The following is a 12399-nucleotide window of genomic DNA, read 5'->3' on the forward strand; positions in this document are numbered from 1 at the left end:
TCCACTCCTCGCCTTTAGGTTACAAAGATGATAGGCATCTAGTTTTCTAAGTTTATTGACTCCCTTCTTGTATTCCAATAAAAGGTGAAGCCACTTTTCAATCTATATGCATTATAAGTGACTCTAAATTGTGTTTGGTAATGTCATAAGGGCCACATGCTTGCTGTATGAAATTACTAGTGACAGTTGATGAAGAAAGCAATGTGGGCAAGGTAATTAAAAATGCACCTGTGCTACGGCTATGCTACCCTGAACAAATCCAATCCCGTCTGATCTCAGAAGCTAAGCAGGGTCAGGCCTGGTTAGTACTTGGGTGGGAGACCACCTAGGAAGACCAGGTGCTGTAGGCGTAAAAAATAAAAAAATAAGGGATTGTAAACTGACACGGTCTGTGCAATCTGTAAAGCCAACCAAGGGTTGCCTTGGCAAAAAAAAAAAAAAAAAAAAAAAAAATGCATCTGCAATCATTTTATCAATAAATTTAAAATGTGATGTCTCAGCTGACTCTCTACTACCATGTTCTATGCATGAATTCTATGGCAAATAAACATTCATTGTGCTTTTAGAGGATAGGTCTTAGTTTTAGATATTGATATATTAGAAAGTATTTAGTCATACTGAGTGAATGCAGATCCTTTTCCTTATTAGAGAAATGCAGATTTTAAAATCATTTTTTAAGTGGAGAAGAAAAATCAAAATGTAAATATACAGTTTGCCTATTTTACTCACCTTACTTAAGAAACCATTTTAAGAGAGCAGGGTCCAAATTTCAAAGGCATTTGACAGTTACTTTCCTTGCAAAGTAGAAGTTTAACAATTTCTTGTGTGTAATTGTAGGATTGCTAGTTAAATCCTTCCTGTAAAATATAGAACAAAACAAAATGCTGTCCTAAGGAGTAGCTCTTATTTTCTCTTCATAGTCTTAATTATATTACATAGATATTTGTATTTTCTATTTCCAAACAGACATATGGCAAGAAGTACAGATGTGCTATTTTAGCCCTAATTAAAACTATTGCCATTTAATAATTTTACATAATGACCTCAGGTGAAGAGAATGCACAGTAAATACTTAAACTTTTGTCCTATTTGTACTTCTTAATAGGATAATGCATACTTATTTGTGTGTTACTTATCACTGTACTAGCCTTTCCTCTTCTCAAGTATTCGGGCAAGGAAGGAAAATGTTGCAAATTCTCTAAAGATGAACTGTTTCTGGGGAGCTGCTAGAGACACATACTTATGTCATGTGAGACTAATGTATCACCAAGAAGAGAAGTGAGGAAGGGACTGACATGGTGTAAGTAGACTGGCAAAAGTAACAGCCTCTTGGGAGATTTGAGGTGCTACCACATAGTAATAGATATAGATTTTTAATAAGATTTTCTGTTTATAACCTGGATACACATATATTTGAGGGAAAAGTGAGTAAAACTTGAAATAACTATTTAAGCTGAGCAGTTTTAAATGCAAATCTTCTTTGAACCTGGGCTCCTAGGGTCATGGTTTTCTAAGCGTTATTTTGATCATACATAGCCATTTTTTGTTTGTTTTTATTTTTTAAATATTTAATTGGATGAAAATGTCGACTGAGACATTTCTGTTATATCGAAAGTGAAATGTTGACTTATACTTTTGATAAAGAGGACTTTATGAGTATTAGTTGTACCTAGTAGGATGCTTCAAGTTGCAAAAAACACAATGAAAATTGGAGTAAACAATGAAAAGTATGTTTTCACATAACTGCAAGGACAGGGGCCATCATGTTTCAGACATGGTTGGATCAGAGTTCAAAGTCTGTGTTTCTGTGATTCTCTTGACCCAGCCCATTCCTATAAACTAGATGTAAAATGAGACAAGAATAGAACTGAATACTAGGCCACATTATGATTTTTGTGGTCCCTAAGTTTTCTTTTTTCTTTTTTTTGCCTGCACAGAAACTTTTCTCCGTTAAACAATACTAAAAATTACATTTATAATTGCATTAGTATAGAAATATATATGTATATAAGTATATGTGTATATATGTGTATACATGTATACATGTATATGTGTATATAGTCCAGCTGGATTATTATTACTAATTATTATGTTATTTTTTTTTCTGATTTTAGAAGAAATAAAATTAAAACATTTTGTGGACCCTTAAATATATTGTAGACCTTAGGCACTATGCCTACTGCACCTAATGGATATGTCACCCTTTATGAACACAACAGATACGTATGCTCTTTTTTTCATGTGATCTTCAAAATATCCCTGTGATGCAGATATTTCTATCCCTGTGTTCCATGGTAAGCAAACTGAGGATAAGCAAGCCTAATTAAATTGTTTGCAAACACACTGATAATTGTGAGTCAAGAGTTAAATCTATCCATGTTGGACTTTGATACCCTCTGAGTTTCACATTACCAAGTCCAATTTTTTTCTTGGTAGTAAATATTTAAAATATTTCATTATCATCTTTACTGTCTACTGTCCTTTCTGCCTGTGTTCTTTTCATATTTCACCCTTCACTCCTTAACTATAAATAGTTTCATCATCATGGAAGTAAATATTGAGTACACATTACAATCTATACCAACTTATTTACTCTTTAAAATAAAATCTATCAGGTAGGTGTTATTATATGTCTTCAAGAGATGGAGAAACTAAGGCCCAGAGAAACAGAATAATTCGCCCGAGTTGACTCTGATAAGAAGTGGTAGACTCTTAAAGTGACATATGAAGGAAGCCTGTAGATATTATGAATAATCCTCTGACTATGGCAACACTTAGCAATCTTTTTTTCTCTCAGGTATTATGTCACATTACAGTCTATATACCATATGTATTAACATTTTGTCATATGCTTTTTATTTTTATTGATGAATGTTAGTCCTGTCTCCTCAAAAAGACTAAGATTTTAAACACAGGTTGGTCTATGGCCATAGCACTAGTAGACACACTAAAAAACACACATCATATATTTCCATGTATTACACTGAATGTCTGTTGAAAATATGTTACTCTAGCTGGAGCATTAGTGGAGAATTAAGAAAAGAAAAAAACCACTGTAAAAGTCACTGCAAAAGAAGCATCACAAACTGAAATCCAACATTTTTTTATTTCACCTTTTAAAATATTGCACCATTTTTAGGTGTTTCAACTCAGTTTCATGGTCTTACATATTCATGAATCCATGATCTTTTCTTGTGTTCTGAGATCTGAAAGAAGAGACTTTTAAATTTGAAAAAGGGCTTATATTTGAGTATACTTCAGTTTTAACTGAGTGCATGTCTTCTTTTAAGAGAACAATTCTGCCTTTTCCCCTTCATAATCAATGTCTCAAGCAGGAAAACTTAAAAGAGAAAATATACTTATTTAATGTCAGCATATAATTTAAAAAAAGGTGTGAATACCACCAACCACTATCTCCTTCATCATCAACATTTTACTCATGTACCCGTGGACTGATGGATTTAATTCGTGAAGCATAGAAATGTCTTTACTCCCTCAGTGTGCCCAGGAATAAATTTTGTGGGCAATATTTTTGATAGAAAATAGGACAATCGATCCCAGGTTCTTTTACCATCAAACTGTGCCATTATTTTTACTCATGAGAAACAGTTATGTTTGTAGCAGTCCATGGTATGACAATTTTTCTAAATAGCTTATCGAATTTACTTTCATCATATGTTATATACCAAATATCTTTGATATTGTCAATTTCTCTAATCCTGTAGTAGTCTTCATGAGAAAAATTGCATTATACTTGGTGTTTAAAACAGCAGTGCTTTCTAATGAATTTGTATCTTTTTGAAGGGGACAAATGAGAGAATTCAAGAGTTTTATTTCCAGTTTTTCTATTGAATCAATTACTTAAGGTTTTAATCTATATAGCAAGACTATTGCCATCATTTGCCATCAATCAAATAATTTATGTTCTTTAGAAGAACTACATATAATAGAGTTTAATAGTGTTGAATCAAATTTGAATTTTGTATAGACAAAGAAAGTTAATTAAATTCACTGGTTAGTTTTTATAAAATTGGCATAATGACGCTGCCTACCTTTTGACAATGTCAGAGAATTAAATGATGTTTGTAAAGAGCAAAGTCCTCAATAACTGGTAACTATTATTATTTGAAAATGATTCTGAGTTAATTTTTATGAAATCTGCTAAAAACAATGTATTTTTATTAATTATCACATTTTCTCAAGGGATCGAAATATTTTGGGTTGCTTTTTTGAAAATGTCTCACGATGTAATTATCCTGAAAACTTTAGACTGTCGTCACCATAACAGACAAGAAGTTGAAAAATAATTATTCTCCCAATGTGTAAAAGTGGATAAAAAATGAACTGCATAAGCAAATACCAGATAGAACCTACCTGCATTTTTGGTTTACCTCCAGCAGAGGTAAAATCCTGAAGATTACACTTAAGCATCATCTTTATTTAACAAAAAAGAGATATGTGAACTATTTTGAGTTTCTTAAGTTATTTTAGAGCATAGCATTTTCTTAAAAAGATATCTATCATTCAATATTGTATCAACAACATTTGTTGTTGTTAACACTTTTTTGAAAGTGTTACAAGAAATTGTAACTATTTGGGGTAGAATGATAGGGTCGGGTAGAAAATTAACTGTGGGACTTTAAGGCAAGGTCTGGTGTTTACTAGCTGTGACCTTGGGCAATTTACATAACCACTCTCAGTCTCATTTTTCTTGTTTTAAAAATAGAAGTTTGTTGTAAGAATTAGAGATAATGTATGCAAAGTACTTAGCACTTATCCATACATATGATATAGGCTCCATAAATGATAAGTGGCATTGTTTTGGTTTTTACTATTGTTATTCAGCCATTAACCTCTCAGAATGTCAAAATCCAAGATATCAAAGGCATTTCCAGAACTAAGAACATGCTGTCTTTTTATTTCCTTTCTTATTGCCTAAAGTCATTAAACTCTTGATTAAACATTGGTGCCTTCTTTGATACACATGAAGTTAATCAATAGAGTAAATCTCATCAATATTACAGAGGCCTAGACACAAATATCTTGACTGTTCAAGTTATATTATCAAAGGAGTTTTCTCATTGCTAAAACCATTACAGAACTAAAAAATGTTTATGCATAATCTAAGAATGAAATCCAAATTTTTTCAGACAATTAAAACAATCATAAACAAATTTTTTAGGATGGTAAATTCTTTAGGATGGTACATATACAGTACAAATATAAATGTCATATTTCTATTACTTTTTTATTAATGTTTTTAGACCAGCAATAATAATTCTGGAGAGCTTTTAGAAGATAAAAAAATCATTTTCTATCCTAAATTTTTGAGAGCTATCATAGACTAGGTTATAAAATCTAATTTGAGAATCACCAAATATTAAGCAAGAAATTTCCAGTTCTTCTGATTTGTTTTACTGTTTTATTGAAACACATTTATAATGAAAATGTACAGTTTTAATAACATCCCTTCTATAGTTTTCATTAATTTCATTGTAGTCTTTGCACTGTATGACATAAGTGATCAAACAAATTTTATCAGTTTTTTGGTACTGAGAAATAAAAATATGTTTCAGAGTCCAATAGATCATTGCACAAATATAATTTTTTTCACTTACTAATCATTGCCGTACTTAACTAATTTGTGCCTCACTCTCTTTAACTTTGAAATGAAGATAAAAGTACTTGCCTCACATTATTGAAATTAATAGTAAAGGAAATAGTGCATAAAATGAACATTCAGAGTTTTAAAAAGCTTAACTCCCTGTTGCTTCTCTCTGAGTGGAATGAGCATACTTCCTCCTTTGCCTGAGATCATCTTGGTTTATTCTTATTGTCATAGCATGATTACTAATAACTCCTCCTTTTGATTTGGTCTTAAAACCAAACCAAAGCAAACAAAATCCAAAAGGCTCATGTTTAATCTATATTGGTTAGTCTAAGTATTTTTCTGCTTAAAAGTAAGAGGAAGGACAAGATGAGGTAAACAGGCCACTTTCAGCTTAAAACTTCCAAGATTCTAAGCTGATTAGGAGTCTTTCAATTTAAAAAGCAAAACTCTAATAGATTAAGATTGAGTTGTTTTGCAGGAATGTGCAAAATAATGTTTAGCACCTGCTTTACAGTGATAATTGGCCACAGCAAGCATTATTCAACTTTATAAATTATTATTTTAATTAACATGAAATACACAAAATATTTTTCCCCGAAAGACTGTAGAGCATTTTGAAAAGTGAGCACACTGACTGATTAATATTGATTACCTTTAGAGTATAAGATTGAAAATGGCTAGAAGCTGAGGTGTAGGGATAAAATATCAACTTCTTTATAGGCTCATATGTTATTTAACTTGCAAAAGAGACATGTACATTTGAAATCAAAATAATGAGATATGGTAAAGAAATTAAATTAAAATCTAGGCATAGATCATCATCATGTCTGTGAGTATATGAAATACGTACATAAAATATTTGGTATGTGAATATGTCAGTGGTCTACATTTTATGAATGAAATTTTCTGAAAATTGTAATATTTTTATAGGAAATACGATTTTAGAAGTCAAACTGTGGTCAAATACCATTAAAATGTAAATCTCAAGATATGTATCCATGTAAAACATAGACTATGACAATTTACATGCTTTACACTAAAAGTATGACTACCATAATACAGCCTGACTAAATCACATTTTTGGATGAAATATAACTTGTGAATATTTAGCATGCACTCCAATTAGTCTAAAAGTTTGGTAAAGAAAATATAAAATGGTTCAAAGACTTCGAATTGTTCAGTATAAGTATATGGAAGCAATATATTTCCTACAATGAAATTTAAAAATCAGAATCTAATGAGATTAGATAACTTGGTCAGAAATATAAAGACATAATAAATAAGGGTAATTGTTAAATATAACAATTTTGACATTTCTTTTTTATTGTGGCTCTTGCTTCTATTTAAGTAAATTATTTAATAATCTTAAGGGAGTATTCATTTTTTTCTTTGAAACGAGAAGAGTATTGATTTAGGTAAAATGTCAACAATTTGATTTATTATTTAAAATTGAAATTTTATAATTCTGTTTGTCATCGGTGAAATATGATTGGTTTGTAGATTGCCACATGTGATGCTCTCCCATTGCCATTGTCATTATTAGTGCTATGATAAGTTCAGCTAAAAGAAAAATCACATTGTTTCCTTTGGCCTTCATTAATATAAATATCACATGTACATCCATATACATGTATATGTTGGCATACATATGTATGTATGTGTGTATATATGAATGTATAATCAATTTGTGATTTTAAAACATCTTTATAACAATGACATACTACATTTTAACTATGAAAGCAAGGAAGGATAAAAAATACAAGAGACACCAAAGCACAGAGTACTTAATGTTTTAAATATTATAGATTTATCAGTCCTCCTCCTAGAAAGCAAGACCTATACCATTAAAAGTTGATATTTCACATGCAAATAGACATCTTCACCCATCTGAATTCTGGTTTATAAAACATTTGTGATAAAAGACCCAGATACTGTAGTATAAGCTCCCATCCCACCTATCATTTATGATAGAAGAATAAACCTTTTCTCATTAAATCTAAACAGTTTGATTTTGCCTAATTGTAAACCTCCCCTCATGAACCATTTAGCTGTTTGAGACAAAAAGGCACCATCACATTGATTCTAGTCCCTCCACATGAATAATGAATGAGACTTGGGCATTTATTTCCAATTCCCGTCTCCTGAAAACCAACCCAATCTATATGGCAATTTGTTAGGGCAGTAGAGAGTGTAGCCATACCCATTCCTTGTTTATATGAATTAAAAATTTGAGTTCATATAGTGTCATTTCAATCAAAGTAGAGCCAAGTGTTTGGAAAAAAGGACGGCTGCCTTCATTTCAAAATATGTACCCCCTTTTCCACTCAGTGAATAATGTTTGGAAAATCTTCCCTTTCAAATCTATCTGCAATTGAAATAAATTCTATTCTAGCATCTGTAATTAATAAGATGCTTTAAGTTATATTATTCTTCTTAAAAAGCTCAAGGTTTCTGTTTAATTAAAATATTTTAAAATTTTAATATGATAATGACTTTTGAAATGTATGAAATATGACTTTTGGGGAATCAGTGAAGCTTCTCCAGATAGATGAGGTTTTGCTTTTTCCTATTCTTGAAGAAAAAAGTAGTAGAGTCCAGCAGCAGCTAAATTGTTTTATTAAAAAAAAAATCTACAAAAGCAAGAAACTCAAAGGGAGATAATTTTAGAAGTGACCATATAAATATGAGTCTACAGTGTGACATGCAGTTGAAAAACCTTCTTATCTTACAAATCCACTACTGGTGCCACTATGTCATTCCAGCTACTATCATGACCTGAAAGCCTGGCTACCACCAGCACATCCTTCACAGCTTCTACAAAGACATATCCTTGGGATAAAAGCCTCCTCTCCATTCTATATCATTTCTACACTCTAGAACTCCTTGCGCCTTACTCTCTTTTCTATCACTAGAAGTAGCAATGAGTAGAAAAGCAAACCCCCCTTTCCTATGTCTGCATCCAGATCATATCCCCCAAGGTTCAACAATGATTCCTGATTGAATTGGTTAGTCAAATTGTGCTGTGGTCCTAAAGTAACATATGCCACCCCTAAATTTGATTTTTCATTTTATCTAAAGTACATAAGCAAGTCATGCAACAAAGAATAACAAAGGCAGATATTTGAACACATGTAAAAAACTTAAGAAACCTACCCACATTAAACCCAAAGTAAGTTGGCACCAATTGTAGACTTTTCTCCACTGCACATCTATGATATTTACAAAATAGAGCTTTTTTCAAACAAGTTACCAGCAATCAAAAGATCTTTTCTTCTATTATCAATGAACTATTTTTTTCTACTATTAATTACTTTTTTGGAATAGGAAATATTGTTGCTATAAACTAAATCTTGGTAGATAGCCTCTGCCTCAAGTATGAGAGTCTACTTTATCTCACAGAGGCCTTTCTAGCATCCAACTAAAACTGCCACACAAGAGCCAGTTAGCCATTTTGATTGAAAACTCTGACCTCTGAGGAATATTGGCAGCGTTACTTTTAAAATCATGGCTTCAAAGAACACAGCAGAGCTTCATATTCTTTCTTAATCAGCTCTGCCCAAAAGACAATGCAAGTCACATATATAATTTAAATTTTCTAGTAGCTACTTGTAAAAAAGTAAAAAGCATGTAAATTTAATAATGTATTTAATGCAATGTATCCAATATATTTTTATTTTGACTTATAAGCAGTATTCTAAAATATTAATGAGATATTTTATATCTGTTTTTCATACTAAGTCTTCAAAGCCTTCTGTGTATTTTACACTTTCAACACATCTCAATTTGAGAGAAACAGTTCAAGTGCTCTGTAGCCACAAGTGCAGCTCTCAGTCATCTAACACTGTTATGCTGAATTTAAAAACAAATATTTGATGAGTGAAAGATAGTGCTTCCCAGTGAGATTTTGATGTAATCTTTTTGTGGGGATATTTTGTTCCAGATGTACATGGAAATGCGCTTTAGCTCTGATGTGTATTGGAGATCAAAAAGTTAGAAAATGACAGACTTAAACATAAGCCTGTCAACATGCCTGACTTTTTATGAGAAAAATAAAATTGAAATTTAATTTCAGAAGTATAGCTAAACCATCTTTCAATATATGTGGAAACTAAAATATGTACTTATAAAAATCTATGGATTAATATATTATGAATAAAAACTTTAGTATTTTGAATTAAAAAAACAAAATCATTGGAAGTATTATCTAAAATAATAATTGAGGGAAATATATAAACTAAGTCCATGTTTTTTAAAATAGAAAAACTAAGTAGTAATAATCTATATATGTTCTATCTAGAAAATAATAGAATAAGACTAAAGAATGAGAAAAGTGAAAAATAACAAAAAGATATAAAGAAGATGGGGATGAAGATAGAAAATCAAGACATACATAAATACACTCATGTATATGTGTATAGATATATTTATACACATATATACATATCTATACAGGGAGATAACTATAGATGTAGAGATTATTTTTTGAAATCCAAGGAGAATATTATAAACCACTTTTACCTACATATTTGAAATGCTAGAGGGAATAAAAATTTTAAATACATATAAATTGCTGAAAGTCATTCCAGAACAAAAGTTGTGGAATATAATTTGGAGAGTTTATTCTCTTTTTCTATTTTCCAAGACTAATAATATTTGATAGAGAAATTGGACAATTACAGCAAATAAAAAGTATAGGCCATTTTTTGACTATATGTGAAAAAATTTAACTTAAAAATTGCCATACCAAATATATCAACGTATTTTAAAATGAATACTTACCAAATGGGTTTACAGGAATTTAAGTGGTTTAATCTTAGAAAAATCTATTACTGTAATTAACAACATAAACTGATGAAAGAAAAAATGGTGTATGGTTTTCTAAATGAATGCAGAAAATTCAACACCTATTCAAGATATTTTAAAAAGTAAATTAATAAACTATTAGAAATTTAAAGTAAAAGATAAATTACTTAATGAAATAAAGGTTAACTACCAAAATCTATAGCAAATATCAGAGTTATTTATGAAAGTTAAAAAATATTGTCATTTCCGTTCAACTTCTATAATAGATTGTAGCCAAAGAAAAAAGACAAATGAACTAAGAAATATGAGGTTTGGAAAGAAAAAATAAGACTGTCATCATCTATAGATAATGTGATTGTCCACATAGCAAATCCAGGAAAAATGGTGGACACAAGATCAATGTACTATACAATATTTAGTAGCGTTATTTTATATCCACAACAAGCAATTGGAAATACAAGGAAAAATAATAGGTACTGAGAAATAAATTTAAGTTATGTGATAGCGATATGATAAAAAAATAAAATATTATTAAAAGTTATAAAAGATTTTCTAAGCTATTGAGTTTTGTGATATGAAAATATAATATATATAGATAAGAAGACTCAAGAAGTATAAATTCAACCATGCTGTCAAATTAATAAATTCCATGCAACCTGTCAAAATTGCAATGGAGTATTTTTTTTTTTTTTTAGCATTTGACAAGCTAATCCTAAAATTTACATTCGAGAAGAAAAATTGTAGATTAGCAAAGACCATTTTGAAGATAAAAAAAGAATGATGAGATGGAGAAGACAATGTAAGTTGTAGCCATGTAAAATTGGCAAAGCGTTTGGCATAAATAAACTGATAGAGTAAAACAAAGCGAGAAAATAAACACCTGAGAACTTGTTTTAAGACAAAAATAGTAGTCTAAATATGTGGAGAATGGATGAAATATTGAATAAGTTGTCTTTCTTGTTTACGGCCATACTACCCTGAACAAACCCGATCCCATCTCATCTCGGAAGCTAAGCAGAGTCGGGCCTGTTTAGTACTTGGATGGGAGACCATCTAGGAGGACCAGGTGTGGTAGGCATAAAAAAATAAATAAATAAATAAAGGATTGTAAGCTGACAAGGTCCTTGCAATCTGTGAGGTCAACGGAGGGTTGCCTTGCCTAAAAAAAGAAAAATATGAATAAATAAATAAATAATCTCTCAATAAGGGAGACTCCTACTTCTTACCGTATCCATTTCTTAAGGTAAAATAGACAGGGCTTAGTCATTTGTTTGAAAAATAAGCATGAAACGCAGGTTTCTGTTTTGAATACTTAATTAAGTTAAAATAACATATCAGTTATTACCTGTGCTTCAGTTAAATTATATATAAACTTTCTAATAAATTCCAAATTTACCTTTATCTACATTTCAATTTCACTGCAGATGAATGTTATTGAATAAGTGTGAGATATGATCAATATTAATAATTTTATTTGGAACACTGACCTGGGAAGCAGAGAAGCTACATTTTGAGTCAGTGTATAATCTTTACCTGTGGCGTGGAATTTAATATTATCGGGAAGTCTTTGGAAAAAGAGTATGATTTGTCATCACTGTGGCTGATTTTTATTGCTATGGTTATGGTCTCATGGGGGAACTGAGAGAAAGTTGCCAAAATCCAGTGTTTTGCTACACCCAGCTGCCTAACTAATGCCATTCTGCCATTGATTCTCATAGAAGGAAATTCCATCTGAGATGTAGCAACATTGTTACTGGTAAGAAATTATAGTTTCTAAGGGCTTTCATCAATTGAAATCTCATATAACCAAATGTCGCGACCGTTTTTTAGGACCAGAACCCTACGCCCTGGGGTTTCAATGTAGAGGAGGGCAAAGATGTGGTGGGGTTGGGGGTACTTATTCTTAGGAGTCAGGACTTTGGAAGTGTGCTCTAAACTCTCCTGTAGAGAGTGAGAAGCTACTTTGTCTTTCACATGGTTAGGAT

At 31.0% G+C, this 12399-nt stretch overlaps 2 pseudogenes; both read left to right on the plus strand.

The window, feature by feature from the left end:
* The first annotated feature begins 231 nt into the window (after window positions 1–231).
* LOC112485043 lies at window positions 232–350 on the plus strand (annotated as a pseudogene).
* An 11023-nt stretch (window positions 351–11373) lies between these two features.
* Window positions 11374–11492, plus strand: LOC112485058 (annotated as a pseudogene).
* The last annotated feature ends 907 nt before the right edge of the window (window positions 11493–12399 follow it).

The sequence above is a fragment of the Pteropus alecto genome, unplaced genomic scaffold, assembly GCF_000325575.1.
Source record: "Pteropus alecto unplaced genomic scaffold, ASM32557v1 scaffold95, whole genome shotgun sequence".
In the NCBI taxonomy this organism is placed as follows: Eukaryota; Metazoa; Chordata; class Mammalia; order Chiroptera; family Pteropodidae; genus Pteropus; species Pteropus alecto.